Source organism: Empidonax traillii, unplaced genomic scaffold, assembly GCF_003031625.1.
Source record: "Empidonax traillii isolate 1590-97213 ecotype Southwest subspecies unplaced genomic scaffold, ASM303162v1 scaffold155:size2260171, whole genome shotgun sequence".
Lineage (NCBI taxonomy): Eukaryota > Metazoa > Chordata > Aves > Passeriformes > Tyrannidae > Empidonax > Empidonax traillii.
In genome coordinates, this window is record NW_020955348.1 from 407,602 (window position 1) to 422,950 (window position 15,349).

Consider the following 15,349-nt stretch of genomic DNA (forward strand, 5'->3'; position numbering starts at 1 on the left):
GCCCCGAGCGAAGCGCTCCGGCAGCGGGACCCGCACCTCGATGCCTGCAGGGCCGACCCTGGGCCGTGCAGAGCCGCACCGCCGCGGCCCCTTACCTTGCTTTTCGCCCGTCCTCGTTTTCCTTGCAGTGTTCCGCCCGGTGCCTGGGAAGCGCCGGCTGTGCTCCTGGCGGGGCCGTTCCGCGGGCTGGGGAAGGGTCCGGCCGTGGAGCCTCCCCGCCTGCCCGCGCTGGGAGCGCGGCTGTGCCGCGGGCGGAGGGTGCGCGCAGCCCAGCGGAGGGGCTGCCGCCGTGCGCGCTGCTGAAAAACTGGCAGCAGTTTCGAGCTGAGCCCTTTTTTTTTTTTTTTTTTCCTCCCTTCCCTCCTTCCCCCCTTCCCTTCCTCCCGCCTCCCTCCCTCTCCTTTCCTCTCTCCCTTCTTTCCCTCCCCTTCTCTCTCTCACTCTCCTGCATTCACGGATGGCACAGCGAGCCACTGTGTATTTATGTACATAATAAGGCAGCTCGTCCCCTCCACTTCATTTGCATCATTACAATATCTGTACAAGCACATCACATTGTCTGTTGCTTGCACCTTTTGTTACGGTTGCTGTCACAGTCTACGCGACTTGACTTTCATATTTTAAATGAATTGATATTATACCAACAACACACACTCACATCCCAGGCGCTGGGAAACCGGGATCCGACGCGGCGGGCGCCGCAGCCCCAGCCTCTCCCGAGCCGCTCGCTTCTTCCTCGGATCCCAAGGAACGTGGGGTTGGGGGGGAGCCGCTTCCTAGGATCAATTATTCATATAAATTATTCCTATTCGTATTAATTTTGTTTCCACTCTCTAGTGAAGGGAATGCTTTGGGGGTCTCGGATTTTTTTTTTTCCCTTGACCAGCCTGGCTTTTGTACAACCTCGTGTTTCTTCTCACCCCTCTCCCTTCCAAACTCAACCTTTCGGGCTATGCACCTGCACCTAAGTGAGGCAGCGGAGAAGCTGGAAGAGGTGTCGCTGTTATAGCTAGGAAAAAGACGATAAAATAGGTATTTAGTAGACCACTAAGAAATTCATCCAGAACGAATACTTTCGGAAACGTTTGCGCTCCCCAGCCCTAGCTTGGCAATCCTCACCTGCTGAGTATTTTCCTCCCCGTGTATCATGCGTGTGCGGGGCTGGGGGCTTCCCTCTCCAAGCGCCCGGTGGCTGGATGGGGTGACGGGAGCGGGGGTCGCGTTGAGGCGCCTCGGGAGGCGCGGCGTGATTCTCCATAGGGGGGAAACAGGCAGGACCCCGCCTGAGGCTGCGAGAAAACCATATTAATGGAAAGACAAAGGCCGGACCGTCCGGCGGGGCCCCTGCGGGAGGTGAGGGAACGAAATATGGTTCGGGAAGGGAAAGAGAAAAGTTTCACGGGAGGGGAATTATCATCATAATGGAGGTAAAAATGTGAGCAGGGGAAAGGAGGGGGGGGAATCCTATTCTGCTGGCATTTTCTGTCTGTCTTTGTGATATGGTTCGGGGGAAAAAGGGTCCTTGATATGCGGCAGATAATTCTTATCAGCCCCACGCAGCCCATTTCCAAAGTAAGTGTTTTAATTACTCCTCCTGTATTACCCTTCATCCTCTGAGAGCAGATACATCACCAGATTTATGCAGGGGAAAATACAAAAGAATGAGGTATTAAAATATATACATATATATATATCCCCTCTTTTTTCCCTTGTGCCCAGGGAGAGGGAGACGCTGGGATCGCCCTCAACGAAACGACTCCAAAACGAGAAACTGTCGCTCAGATGGAAAAACTACGGGAAAAGTGGAGTTTGAAGGCTGCAGATTTTTCCCCAAGCGGGGACAGACGAGGGAGTCCCAGCGGTGGTCTCGGGAGACTGAGGCCGGCGGAGGCGCAGGGCTGTCACACGAGGTTCGCCGCACCGTGCCTACTCGCCGGCTGGCCTGTCCCGGGACATCCAGGGCCACCCCTCCACGTGCCACCAGAGGCATTTGTGGTCGGAGGGACAGGGTGTCACGATTTTCCCCTCATGCTCGCTGGAAGAGAAGGATGTTTTCCTTTGCTGTTTAGCTTTCTCACTAAAGATGTCATCTGAAAGTCTGGGAGGAAGGGGGTACCGTGTTCTGCTCTCTTCCACGGTAACAACCATATTCTGCATATTGAAAAATATGATAGACAGTTGAAGGCTTTTTTCCTTCCCCCCCCCCCAAAAAAAAAAAAAAAAAAAAAAAGAACCAACCTTTTCAATATTGATTCAACAAAAAAAGAGGGAGAGAATTTAAAAAGAGAAGAAGCAGCACCGGCAGCAAGGAGAATATAGGCTCAGCAGCTCTCCAGGTTCGCTTCCTTATTATTACTATCCAGGGGTAATTTTTCATCTCTGCTAGCTAATCTTTGTTCCTTGTGAAGATAATGAATAGCCCAATCCTTATCTCCTGGGCTCCTGGAGGCTGCTGGAGAATGGGGTTGAACAGGGTTGAAAATTGGTTCCAAAGTGCTGCTGAATAAATGGTGTTCCTTATCTCTCGCTTCCAGATTATCGGAACCCTTTCAAAACTCACACAACAAATACAGCCACCGCATCTAATGCATCATTTACCAGAGCAGATCTCCGCGTTTGATCGGCAGATAGGCAAAATCTATGTATTCCTTGCTTTACTTAGTATGCATGGATGCGGGGCTGCTGTGCGCGCGGGGTGCCCCCGGCCGGGCCTGGGACACCCCCGAGGCTCTCAGCACACGCGGGTCTTTGCTGTGGATTCCGTGGAGTGACAAGAGTGTCCCCTGCCCATCCCCGATCCCGCTGCATCCCCGAGCAGCACCTTGCAGAGAGCTGCCCACCCGGCAAGGTGCTGCCATGCAGTGCACTTGGAAATTTGGGGTTGCTCTGCTGGGGAACTGGTGAATTTGCAGGGAAAGGTGAAGAGTTGTGAGCATCATCCTGGGTAAGCCAGGCACCTGCTTTACACTCCCGCTCCCTTCAGCACCCACAGTTGCATTCACCCACACCCACAAGCGGTGATCTCTCTAGGAGCCCCGGCTGCGTGGCAGCACTTCTGCTGACCCAAAGAGCCACTTCCAGACTCAGCTGTATCCTAGTCCTGCTCCAGCCCTCGGCAATCTCAGGGGCCAGCAGGATCAATCTAATAAAAACTCGCAGTGCTCCCCCCAGCTTATTCCCCCCTAACCCTGGCCACAGAGCTCAGCCAGTCCCTCAGGTTCCAGCCCTCACCGTAAGTGCTGGATGATCCCTCCACATCCCAGCCATGACCAGAACAGGGCACCTCGGCAGTGTAAATTTGGGGAGCAGTTGTTGATCCTGGGGGAGAAAAATAAACTTCACAGAAAGGAAGTCTTTCTTTGCTACTAGAGTTAGTGTGAAGTCTGTCCCTTCCAGCTCGGGGCGGTATCAGGTTTTCCTTCCTTCCTTTCTTTCTTTCTCTCTTTTTCTTTTCCTCTATTTTCTTCTCTTCTCTTCTCTTCTCTTCTCTTCTCTTCTCTTCTCTTCTCTTCTCTTCTCTTCTCTTCTCTCTTTCTCTGCTTCTTTTTTTTTTTCTTATTCTCTCTCTTTATTTTTTTTCTGTTTTTTATTTCTTTTCCCTCTCAAAATCCATCTATATAACAGTCAATGTCTCCCAGTCTGGCTTTGCAGCTCCCAGCTCCAAAACAGAAGATCCCCAACCCAAAGCCAGGAACAGATGTCCCCTATTTTCTCACCCACCCCTTCTTTCCCTGGCAGCATGTGAGCCTGTGCCCAGGTACCAAACAAGGCAACGTTTTATTCTGTGCCACCGCAGCTCATCCCCTCTGTCACTGGCACTGCCCTGGACCACCAGCCCAGGGGCCAGTGTGATTCTCCATTGGGGATGGGACACCCAGAGTGTCCTGGTCCCCTCTGCCTGCCCAGCAAAGCTCATCTTTTCCCTGCCTGGAAAGAGAGGAAAAACTTGCATGGGAAGTTGTGGGCAAGCAGCAACCCCAGCCAGCCCCTGCCCAAGCTTGAGAGTTTTGCAAATGTTCAACTTGTACTAATTTTTTTATGGCTGTATTCACAGTTGTTCACTGTAAAAAATGGACCTGTGTTAGTTTATTAATAACCTAAACATTACGTATTAAAGACCTATGAGTGACACAAGATGACAAAAAGCTGTATTTTTCCAATATACACAAGCACACATTTAATAACCTTCTATTGCATCTCAGCTAGGCCTTCTCTCTGATGGTTCCCATGGCAACTGAGATAAAAAAGCAGCCATTTTCCATATCTCTATGAAAGTCTATTATATTGCAGGATTAGTTCATCTTCTGCTAAGGTCAAACACAAAGTCATACAACCTGAAATATTTAGAATCCATGTACATTCATTTTTTTATATGCCCTTTCATTTTCCACAAAAGACTGGGCTCCTCTGAGGTTTTATTCCCCAGAAAATGCTAAGCAAAGCAATAAAAAAATCATGATTAGCAGCTGATGAAAAGTTCAATTGTTTTTTTTTTTTTCCTCTTTTTTTTTTTCCCCCTTTAAAAAAAACCCTCACTATTGTTGGACAGATAGTGCCTTCCCCATTTATCTCTATCAGCAGCCGTGATTGCAGCCGATACCGGCCGCCTAATTGGGCTGGGAGCGATTCGCAGGCGGACGGCGGCACCTTCTGGCAGCGGCGGGTGAGACACGACGGAGCTGGGTCAGGCAGGGGTGTTTGGGGCCATCCCCCCTCAGCATCGGCCGGGGCAGGAGCCGGGCTCGCCCGGGGGCTCCATGCGGTCCCCACCGGGTACCCCATGGCCCGTCCCGGGACGGCACCGCTCAACTCTCTGTCGCATCCTAAAAATTCATAAAAACTCACTGCGGGCTTGCAACCACCTCAGGAATCTGTATCTGCTTCTTTCCCGCGGTGATTAAACTTTTTTATTTAGTAGTGCAGGTGCCCTTTCATTTGCAAGTTTCAGCTGCTGCATGCCTGCAAAAAAGAGATGTGTTATACACCTCCAAGTTACTCCCGTGAGCCCCAGTCTCCAGCGTGGTGTGGAGAGGGAAAGCAAAGTCACTTTTCTTTTTTTATGAAGGAGTTGGACACGTAATTCAACTGGGTCTTGGTGACACCTCGAAATGCAATAAAATAAAACCTGAGCAGCCTTCAGACAGTTTGAATGGTGACAAACGTTATCACCCATGGCATGAAGAACTACGGCTCACACTTTTTCCAAGGTCACTTGAAAACCTGGAAAATCGGGGGAGAGAATTTGTGCATGTGGCCATTCACACTTGTGGCTTTGTTCACAGATACCTGTTCCAACGTGACATTTGTTCCAGCCCTTTTTAATGTGGAAAAATAGATACTCAGGAAATATGTGCAAATGGGAAGAAGCTCATGTGTGACAGTTGAAGAATATTTTTTCCCTTCTTTTCCCTGGCCCCCCGTCTGCAGGGGACCCCACTCGGGTGTCCCAGTGGCCCCAGACATGACACTGGAGCAGCTCAGGGTGGGCCAAAAGAGGGGGCTAGCATTTCTGTCTGTCCTTGGAGATGACCTGCACCTGCTGCAGAGAGGTTGAGTGGGAGTGGAGGACAGGAGCCAGAGTGGGCAAAGGCAAATCCCAGCATGACCCTCCATCCTCCTGCTCCCTCGGCTTACGCCAGCCTGTGTGAGGGGGGTGGCACAGGGCACAGATGTTGCCAGAGTTCGGAACATACACAAGGATGTTTTCAATAAGCTGTTTGCAGGTAGGTGTTGCACAGCAGGGGCCAGTGTCATGCCCACCTCCTGAAAACAGGCAGCAGCAGCCCCTGCTCTCAGCAGCACACCTGGGAGGGGAATGCCAGGGCAGCTTCCCCAGCTGGGGACCTGCTCACTTGGGGCACCTGTGCACCTATAAAAGCCCACACCAACACCCTCCTCTTCCTTTGGTCTCTGTTGCCTTCTGCTCCTTTTGGTGGAGGGCAGACAGCTGCATTTTTAGGACTAAAACAAAGATGTGTGTTTTTAAGCCTTGGATCCTGGGATTTGGATTTTTTTGCTCTCAGCTGAACATTTGAAGGATGAGTTCAGAGCATCACCAAACACAGGTGGGTTTCTTTTTTAAGTTTTGTGGTTTCTTTTTCCCCTGCTTTCCTTGCCATCCTGGTCAGCAGCTGACATGGTAGATGCCCTTCTGAGGTCTGCAGCCCTGAGAAATCCTTTAGAAATCTGGGAGTAACTGTGTCCTTCAGCTGAAAAGGGGTGTTCCCCTGCCTAGGGTGTTAGCACCCTCTTCTTGGGGTAATGGTGTTGGTCTTTCTTGTGATGTTTGCTTTGTTGAGATTGCTGCTGCTGTGATAGTCAAGGGCTGAGCTGCCCCAGTGCTGGCAGTGTGGATGTTATGGGTAGGGCTGTGACAGAGTTCACTGTGAGCATTCCTGTCCTCCAGCAAGTGGGAGTGTTTGAGTGCTGGTGCCCACGGGGTCTGCTGGGAACTCCTCAGAGCTATGCTGGATGCTGTTCAAACCCAGCATGGAGCAAAAATGGGGGGGAAAGAAACCAAGTCCCCTTTGGACTGCCAATATTTAGATTATTTCCAGTGGCCATTTACTGCTGGGGGAAGCCTGGAGACCTGTGGGGCTGCTGTCATGTGGCTTTTTGCAGGAGCAGGATGGCTGCTCATGCCTGGGAGGAGGGGACTCATTCCAGTCCCAAGGGCTTGGAGGGCTGGCGGTGCCACCAAGGGGATGCTCTCTGCTCCCCTCCCCCGTGAGCCCAATGCTGTGTGGTTTGAGATTCAGGGCCATGGTGAAATGCCCCAGTTTGGCCCCTGGTTGTTTTTCTGTCTCTCTGTGACATCTGGTACATTGCTGTGAGTTCCCAGAAAGAGGCCCTGATGGAGGATGTCAGGGTAGGAAGAAAGGAGCTGACCTTGCTATTAAAAAGCAACAGAAATGGAAATGTTTCAGGCTGTTTCTAGCAGACATCTCTGGGAAGAAAATCTCCTTGCTCTGCTCCATCAGGCCCTCCTGGGCAGCTTTTCTCTGCTAATTGTTCACTTGATATTACACTGGAGATGCTTAATTTATCCTTGTCCATCTCGCTGTGCCTGGAAAGATCCTGTGGAGTTTGAGGAGGATTTAAGCCCTACTGATCCCTCACGACTTTGTACGTTTCTGGTCTTATAGTGACACCCACAGCCCTGATGCTCTCAGATCAAAGGTGCTGGTCTCAAGTGGGAAGAGTTTGGGTGCAGATCCTGCTTTGAGTCCAAAGCAATCCTGTTGAATCCAGCTCAGCATCCCCAGCAACACCTCTTTCAAGATGGAATTTCTTGCCAATCTCTGAGCCCTACTCTGAGCAGGGTCCCGGAGAGGAGGGAAACCTTCCCATCGCATGGCTGCTCCTCATCATGCAGGAGAAGTGGGATAATTATTGAGATTAGTGAGAATAAGCTTTGTTTACAGCTTGAGATGAATGAATGTTTTAAACCCTATTGGTTTTTTGACTGAGATCAAATGTGGCATCAGTTTAATATCTGTATCCTTTATCTGGGGAGTGGAAAGACCAACCTTTCTTGATGCAAGGCATGAACTTGATTTGACAGGGATTTCCTTCAATTTTTTTCCCCTGTTCTGCATGATCAGGCTACATGATACTGTGGGGAGCAGGGGCTGATCTGCCTGCCTGGAGAGGAAGGAGAGGAAGGAGAACAGCATGGTCAGCTGTGCTGGATATTTGGAGAATGATGAGAGAGGCGCTTGTGAAATGGGACTGGGGGTTGACCTGTGTGCTTGAGGACAGCGTGGGCATGGTGACAGCACAGTGACAAGCAGCCACTGGGATTGAGATGTACAGATAGTCCCTGCTCGCCACAGAGCAATCGGCTCCCCACTTTAGTCTCCTGTGAGCTGTTGTGCACTGAGCCGTGACTGGCAGCCTATCTCCAAAAACCCGAACAGTACACCTGCTGCAAAGGCATAAATCATCCCAGGTGCCACCTGCCTGTGCCCCAGTGCATGGTGCACGGTGCTCTGGCTTTGCCCTGGGAAGCACAGGGCTGGGAGAGAGTTGACAGCCGGTGCTCACCCAGTGTGGGTGGTGGAAGGGGCTTGGTAGTAGCCAGCAGAGATAATGATTTAAATGATCAGGATGAGGAGCACAGGCAGTTGATACTGACTTCAGCCAGGGTGCTCCCCTTGTGCAGACTGGTGTTTTCCAGCCACTGCCTGTGGAGATGCTGCTGGTGTTGCCAACAGCTGTCTCACCAGGGCCACAGCACTGGGATGGGTCACCGAAGCACTTTCCAGAAGCACGGGCACAGAGCAGGGACAGCTGAAGGCTTTCTGAGCTCTGCCTTCAAACACTTTTTGATGATGAAACTGATTGTTTCCTTTGGACAGGAGAGCCAGGCTTGGCTTGTGGAACATCATCACCAGCCAGCTCTGTGGTGCTGAGTGTGGGTGGGTCATGCCTGGGCTAGTGGCCCGTGCTGCTGTGACGGTGGCTAAAGCTGGGCAGCAAGGCTGGTGTGCCCCAAATGGAGAAGACTGATGTGGCTGTGCCCAGTGCAGGAGCTCAGGGATGGACTGTCCTGTGGGGTTTCTCCATACTCAGTGCATTTAATCTGTATTGGGTTGAAGGCACCAGCTTCACCTTCCCCATTGCTTTCACTTGGCATATTGGTCTTGGTCTGTTCTTAGTGTCCTTAACAGCGACAAGTCCCTGGGCAGAAGAGCACCTAATGACTTTGTTTTCCATCCTACAGGGAGGGGAGATGGCTTTTAATAGAGCTCAGGAGCCTTTCACCACTTCAGGAATCCAGCCTAGGGCTTGCTCGAATATATTAGCCTGGGATGTCTCTGCCTGTCCTTGCAAAGTGAATCCCATATGTGTTGGAAGGAGGTTTTGTTTGGTAGGCCAGAAAAAGTGGAACACAACCTGAGAGCAGGGTGGGAGCCCAGCTCACCCGCCACACTCTGGCAAGCGGCACATGAAGGGGCAGAACTGCATTCTGCACCCTTGGTCCTCAAAGCCCCTGCACATCTAAGCAGCCCCTCAGGGTGCTCCAGCCCTGCACTGGCAGCTGTCAGGGCAGTGGGTGGATGCATTGTCTGTACCTGGAGGGTCTCCAGGAAGGTCCTTTCCCCTTCAGAGACTAAGACAACCAATGCTGTGAGGCAGAGCATGCCTTTGACTGTTTCGGGCTTTTTAGATGTGCTGGAGCATCTGGCTGAGCCACTGTTGTGGACAGGATATGGCAGCAGGGGATATTGGAGCTTGTCCACCAGCTGGTTCCTGTGCTGTGTGGATGTGGAATGCACACCAGCACAGTGTATACTGTGCAGAGAGTGTGACTGTTGATGCAGTATTTATTTAGGTGTTGAAGGTGAAATGAATCTCTGCTGTTTCCCTCTGGGCAGAATCTTTACCTGTTCCCCCAGCTGAAAGCCAACTCTGATTCTCCACAGGATGGGAACCTCCTCCTGGCACAGCAGGTGGTTGTTTCCTGGAGTTTGGGAGAAAAGCCCTTTTCCCCTCCACAACCTCTAATGCAACACTTGCTTCCCCTTATCCCTCTTCTCACTCACTTTTGCCTTCATTTCCAAAGGCTGGTGGGATGGCCACCGCTCTGCCTCTTTCCTTTGTTTTTTCCATCTGTTTTGGAGCCCAGTGGGTGGCTCGGGACAGAAACCTGCCCAGCCCATGGAAGGCATAGAAACACTTCCTATGGGATAAAAGCAGGGTGGTGTCTCTCTTTTTTTCCAGAAGCCAAAATAGCCCTTTCCAGTGCAACAGGCACATTCACTGCTGAGTCACCTCAGCAGAGTAACTGCAAATCCTTCTGGATGATGATGATCAGGAGGAGGCAGCTGGGCTGCTGCTCTTTCCCAGCATGCACAGGTGAACTGTGAGCAATAGCACTGGGACTGGTGGAGCCACTCGGAGCATCGCTCGGGGCAGCACTTTCCTTAACCTCTTGATCTCAATCCTTGTCTGCTGGGTTGTTCTCAAAGGTCCTAAGCAAAACCCATCCTTGATTTGGTAAAGTGGCTCCATTTTTCTTCAAGATGGAGAGTTTTCTTCATAAATCACTTTTTTCCACCAAACTAAGAGGGAAGAGAAGGGGAGGAAGGGAAACCCCCCAGCCCTTGTCTTGGTGGCTTGTCACGCCTGCCTTTAATTGACAGACCTTGTTATTAATGTTTTCCAGCCACCTCTCATCCAAGGCTCAAACCTCCGTTTTAAAGCCCTGTCATGTTAAAAATTGACATGTGTTGACTTTGGCCTGGGAGAAGCCAGGCCCTGGCTGTAGGTAGGAACTGCATGTGTTTAGTCTGGCTTACATTTTATTTTCCCCTTTCATCAAATTAGTTCAGCTGTATTTTTTTTTCTGAAGGAAAGAAAAGAAAAGAAAAACTGTTTGACAATCTGAGGCTCTGGGTTAGAATTGCAGCATTGCATTAAAACAACAAAAAATAGCTTACAAATGTGGGCTGCATCAGACCAGGTGGAGATAGGGCCACTGGAGTAGGGATGGGAAAAGCTACTGGAAGTAAGCACTATCTCTGAGGAGGTGCACAGACTGCTCCTGCAACCCCATAGCCCTGGCTGCTTGTCTGATTTATTCCAGTTGGGATTGTTGCATTCAGCCTTGCTAAAATTACTGCTGTCCTGACTGCACCAACTTTTTTCTCCCCTTCTATCTCAGTTCAGCCTGTTCAGCAGCCTTGATGTAGGTACCACAGTGCTCTACACCAAAGCTCAGCCAGGGATGTGCTGCAAGCCCACAGAGTGACCATTGGGCTGAGCTGGAGCCAGAAAGCCAAGGAAACTTTGCTTCTTGCCCACTAAATGCCTGGGATTCAGAGCTAAGTGGTGCATTTCATTGGGATCAGTCAAGATCAAACTGCATCCATCAGGGATGCTTCTGCCCATGAATGTGGAGTGGAGGAGTTCCCAGATATTGGGGAGAACACGTCCTCAACCCTTTTCTAGGGTTTTACTTACACTTTGGTGCCTCATTGTGGGAGGTATCTGGTCCCCTCTTGATGTATTTCCCCGGGTGCTTCAGAGTTAAATGCTCCCAAAATGTCTGTGGTGTTCATTTAACACACAGGAGGTTTCCCCAGCCCCAAGTCACTGAGGACTAGGGAAGCACCAGCTGCTGGTTTGGTGCCAAATGGAAAGAAATAGCGGAGACACCAGGGAGTTACTAACATGGTTGTGTCACCATCCTGCCTGCACTGAACCCAACTCTGCTTTCTTGGGGCAGATGAGACAATAGCCTGGGGCTGGGAACAGTGAGGGGGAAAACCCCAGGAGGAGCTGCCAAGAGGTTCCATGGGGGTAAGGGGAAACACCGCTCCTACCCCTCAGGAGTGCCCACAGCAGTGATCCTTCCGTGCTGCCTGTGGACAAAGAAGCAATGGGGCTCAGCATCTGCTACTTGGTCAATGCCATGTCCATGCACAGCCAGCATTGCTCCTGCAAGGAATGACTGCCCTATCACACCTGAACAGCACAAGTGGAAAATGAGCAGAGAAGGATCCTCATTTGCCCCAGGGTATGTTGTGGACAACCTCCTTTTGCCTCCTGGAAGGTCTTGCAGGTGGGTGCTGGCTTAGCATTTCCCTTCATAGCAATTCCCACGCATACCTTTTTTCTGCATCTTGTGATCGTGTTTCTGTGGGCTCTGTGAGCTGCCCACCAAGCAGCCCTGTATCCTCAGTGCCTGTTAAAACTGTGCCAAACCCACCATCCTGGCAGCCCCAGGACCTTCAGCCTGGATTATCTCCTAATTTCTTGGCTGTGTGGGCAGAAAAGAAGAGGTCCCATCTGTGATGCTGGCTGCACCACGGTGCCATTGCAAACTGGGCAGGGCTGAGGGGTTCCTGCCTCCCTGATGGACCCATAATATAAGAGTTGCATTCAGGGAAGTGTGAAGAGGTTTGGCACCAAGACCCCTTCTCTCCACAGCCACAATCCCTTCCTGAAAGACCCGGCTGGGCAGGGCGCCCATACACATGAGGATCTGACTCCTCATGGGGGGGGCTGAAATATTTTCTAACAGTTACTAGTGTAACATTAGTGAAATCAAAGCAAAACGTGTCAAAATACCCATTAAGACACATTTAACTTCCCTTGTTTCAAGACAGAGTGCCTTTGCCTGGAGGCAGTTTTCGGGTTTGCTGCACGGCCGTGGGAGACTATTGGATTACAGGCAGCACCGAGCCAGAGTTTGCTCTCTTTGGGGTAAAGGGTTTTTCTAATCAGGATCAGTTTAATTCTGTTATCTGAATTATTAGCTTGGCTCTGTTTCTGACCTGTGCAGGAAAGAGGTGAGGGAAAGGAGACTGTTTCTGGAGGAGGAGAGGGGAGAGGGGGAGAGGGTCTGAACCCCAAAGGGCAGAGTCTCTCCCCGGCTGGGACCTGCTCTTTGCACTGCAAAAACTGTGTTCGTGTTCTAGACGATGATGGATGATGGAATAGGTGAAGGCCTCCAAGGGCTTTACAGCTAAAGTTAAGCCTCATGCCTGACTGTGCCATAGATGGATTTACTGGTGGGGAAACTAAGGCACAGGGCAGAGATCAGGCATATGGAGCTAAGCTGCCCCTGTCTGCAGAGATCTAAGATTGCTTCTTCATTAAGTGAAGGAGACAGCAAAATCCCTTCTTTCCTCCTGGAAGAAACAGCATCTTCGCATCCTGGTTCATGTGTCAGGGGAGACTGTTTGGATCTTACCACATCCTCGCTTTGAAAAGGATACTTTTTTTCCCTTCCTCTTTTTTTCTTTCCATTTTTTTTCCTCCTCTCCCAGGAGCATACACACACCAGAGGGTGTGTATGGAAATTTGAAGGGAGTGTTTTCCATGTTACTCCTCCGATGTCTTTGCTCCCTGTGTCACAGTTTCTGTCTGTGGCTCCCATTCCCAGCTGGATCTGGATGTTTTTTGTGAAGCCCAGGCCCCTCAGGGAGTATCTTGGCTGTTTAACCAGCTCAGAGGGCACCAGGCAGCAGCAGTAACAGATAACACTGGGCACTGCTGGTGGTGTTGTAAGGGGAGTGTGATGGGGAGTGTTAGTGTGGTGGTGCTGGGAAGGGCTGGCCCTGGGTGAAGGGTCTGGGCAGTGCATCTTGCGTGGCCAGTGGGTGAGGTTTGGGTTATCTGCACCTCTGAACAGGAGGAAACCAGGCTGGACTGAGGCACCAAGGGAACATGGCTCCTCAGGTGTGTTTACTGTGAGGCAAGAGGTAATTTAATGAGGCCTTCTGAATCCCATGGGGAGGGTGAGACACCTACTTAATAAAATCTCTACTTTTTGATTACGCTCAGGCCATGGTCATTCCAAGGTCTGAGCCTGGGTAGGATTGAGGTGTTGGCAGAGCTGTGGAAAATGAATGAGCTGTAAAGGACTTGGTGAGTCCTTAGCAGATCTACCACTTAGTCGTGTCTGACTGGGTTTTTTATAAGGTCTCCTTAACACCCATGAAGAACAAGAGAGTCTTGACTGATATATGAAGGGTACCCAACCCATGAGATCTGGGGACAAAAGGGCTGCTTGTTCCCTGGTTGGGCTAGTCTTGGAGTGGGAGCAGGGAGATCCAGCACAGGGCAAGGGAGTGATTTGAATGGCACTCAGTCTGGCTCATCAGTGATGGGGAACCTGTGACTGGACCCGTATTGGTGAGCATGTAGGGGGTCCCAAATGTGACAGAGCTCATGTCCAAGAGGATGGAGTCTGACATGATGTTTTGGGCTTTGTTCCTTACTGGCATAATCAATCTTTTGCAAGAGATGCTCTCTGCTCAGCTTTCTGATGTTATCTCATCCCCACTATCAAGTGCAGACTAAAAAAATATCCCAGCACTTTAATTTTCAGCCACTTAAGCCCTGAGCATCCTTGAAGTCTTGGCATCTTCACTCCCATGTCTCCTCGCTGAGGAGAAGCTGTTGTATAGGGAATTCAACCCGTGCCTTTGACGTCCTGCCCCTGCAAGGTGCTTGTTTCTCTGTGGCCTGTTTCAGTCTGTAGAGTTCTTTCAGCTCTCTATGTGAGAAATTATCTCTTTCCTCTTAAATCAGGAGCTGATGGTTGCATGTCTGAGTTCAGGAACACAGCTTCCTTAACCCAATGGAGTCAACAGGCTGGCTCTTTTCCTGGGCCACAGTTTTTTCCAAAGAAGGTGATTTTGTGGGGATACTGCTGTGGGGTGTTCTAGCTCACATTTGGGATCGCGCTGTGAATTTGAAGGTTGTTGAGGATGTGAAGTGCAATGCTGATGTGTTGGTTGTGTCGAGAGTCAGTGTTACTTTGGGTCACTGCTGGGGCTTCTGCCATGGATCTTCAGGACTTGTGAGTTGCCAGTAGGGTAGCACCTCTTTGAATACCTTCTTCAGCATCTTCCAGTCTAGTCCATATACCATGAAGTCCTTTCTACTTTTCTGGAAAGAGACCAAGGAGATGGGAGATGGCATGCACTCAAGTCATGAGAGCTTTCACTCTCTGGCTTGAGCTGCTGAACTTTGATGACAAGGATGGCACTTCCCAGAGCTATCAGCTGGGACGGCCCACAGTCACCCTCAGCAGCTGCCCAATGCCTCCCCATGCTTCAGCAGCACTTCTTCCCCAGGGAGGCTGGTGCCACCTCAAGCTCTGTCTTGCAGTTACTCCTGGTGAGCACAGACTTCGTCTGCAATTCCTGTCCAGGTATTTCATGGTGCACTGCCACCCACCCATGGGAAAGGACCTTCTCCCAGCTGGGGATGGGCAGAGCTGTGAGCAAACCCACTGGGCTGCTGTGCCTCCAAAGCTGGCTGGTGCCAGCTCCTCTCACCCCAGGGTGCCTCACCAAAATAGCTGCTATGGAAAGAGGTTTGTTGACTTTTTTCTTTTCCTTTTATTTTTCTTTCTTTTTTTTTCTTCCTGTGCTCAAACTTCCCCAGACCTCCTCAGAAGGCCCTGGCATATCATCCTACAGATGTGGCATAGGAGCCTTGGTTGCAAAATATATCCGGCACGGCAGTTGGTAGTGTTGTGCAATCTCCATCAACTTACGGAAACCACTGTGAGATACTATTAAAGAGGGACTCCAGTCCCATCCATCACTCCAGCCGCAGTCACGTGTCCCGCTGTCAGGCAGAAGGGCACAGGCAGTGCAGGGGATGTAGGCACCAGGAGAGCTTTCTCTTGTGTGGGCTGGATGGGATATGACCTCTCTTCCGGCACTCTTTGTTTTTCAGACCAGACCTGTTGCGTTGCCGCTAATGTCCTACCATTAGACATTCCCCTTCTGTGTCTGTCAGTGCTGCTGGTTTCACACCAGTGGTCAAAATCTGGGTGATTATGAATGGCCATGGAAAGCTCATCAGGGAAGCATGGTAGAGG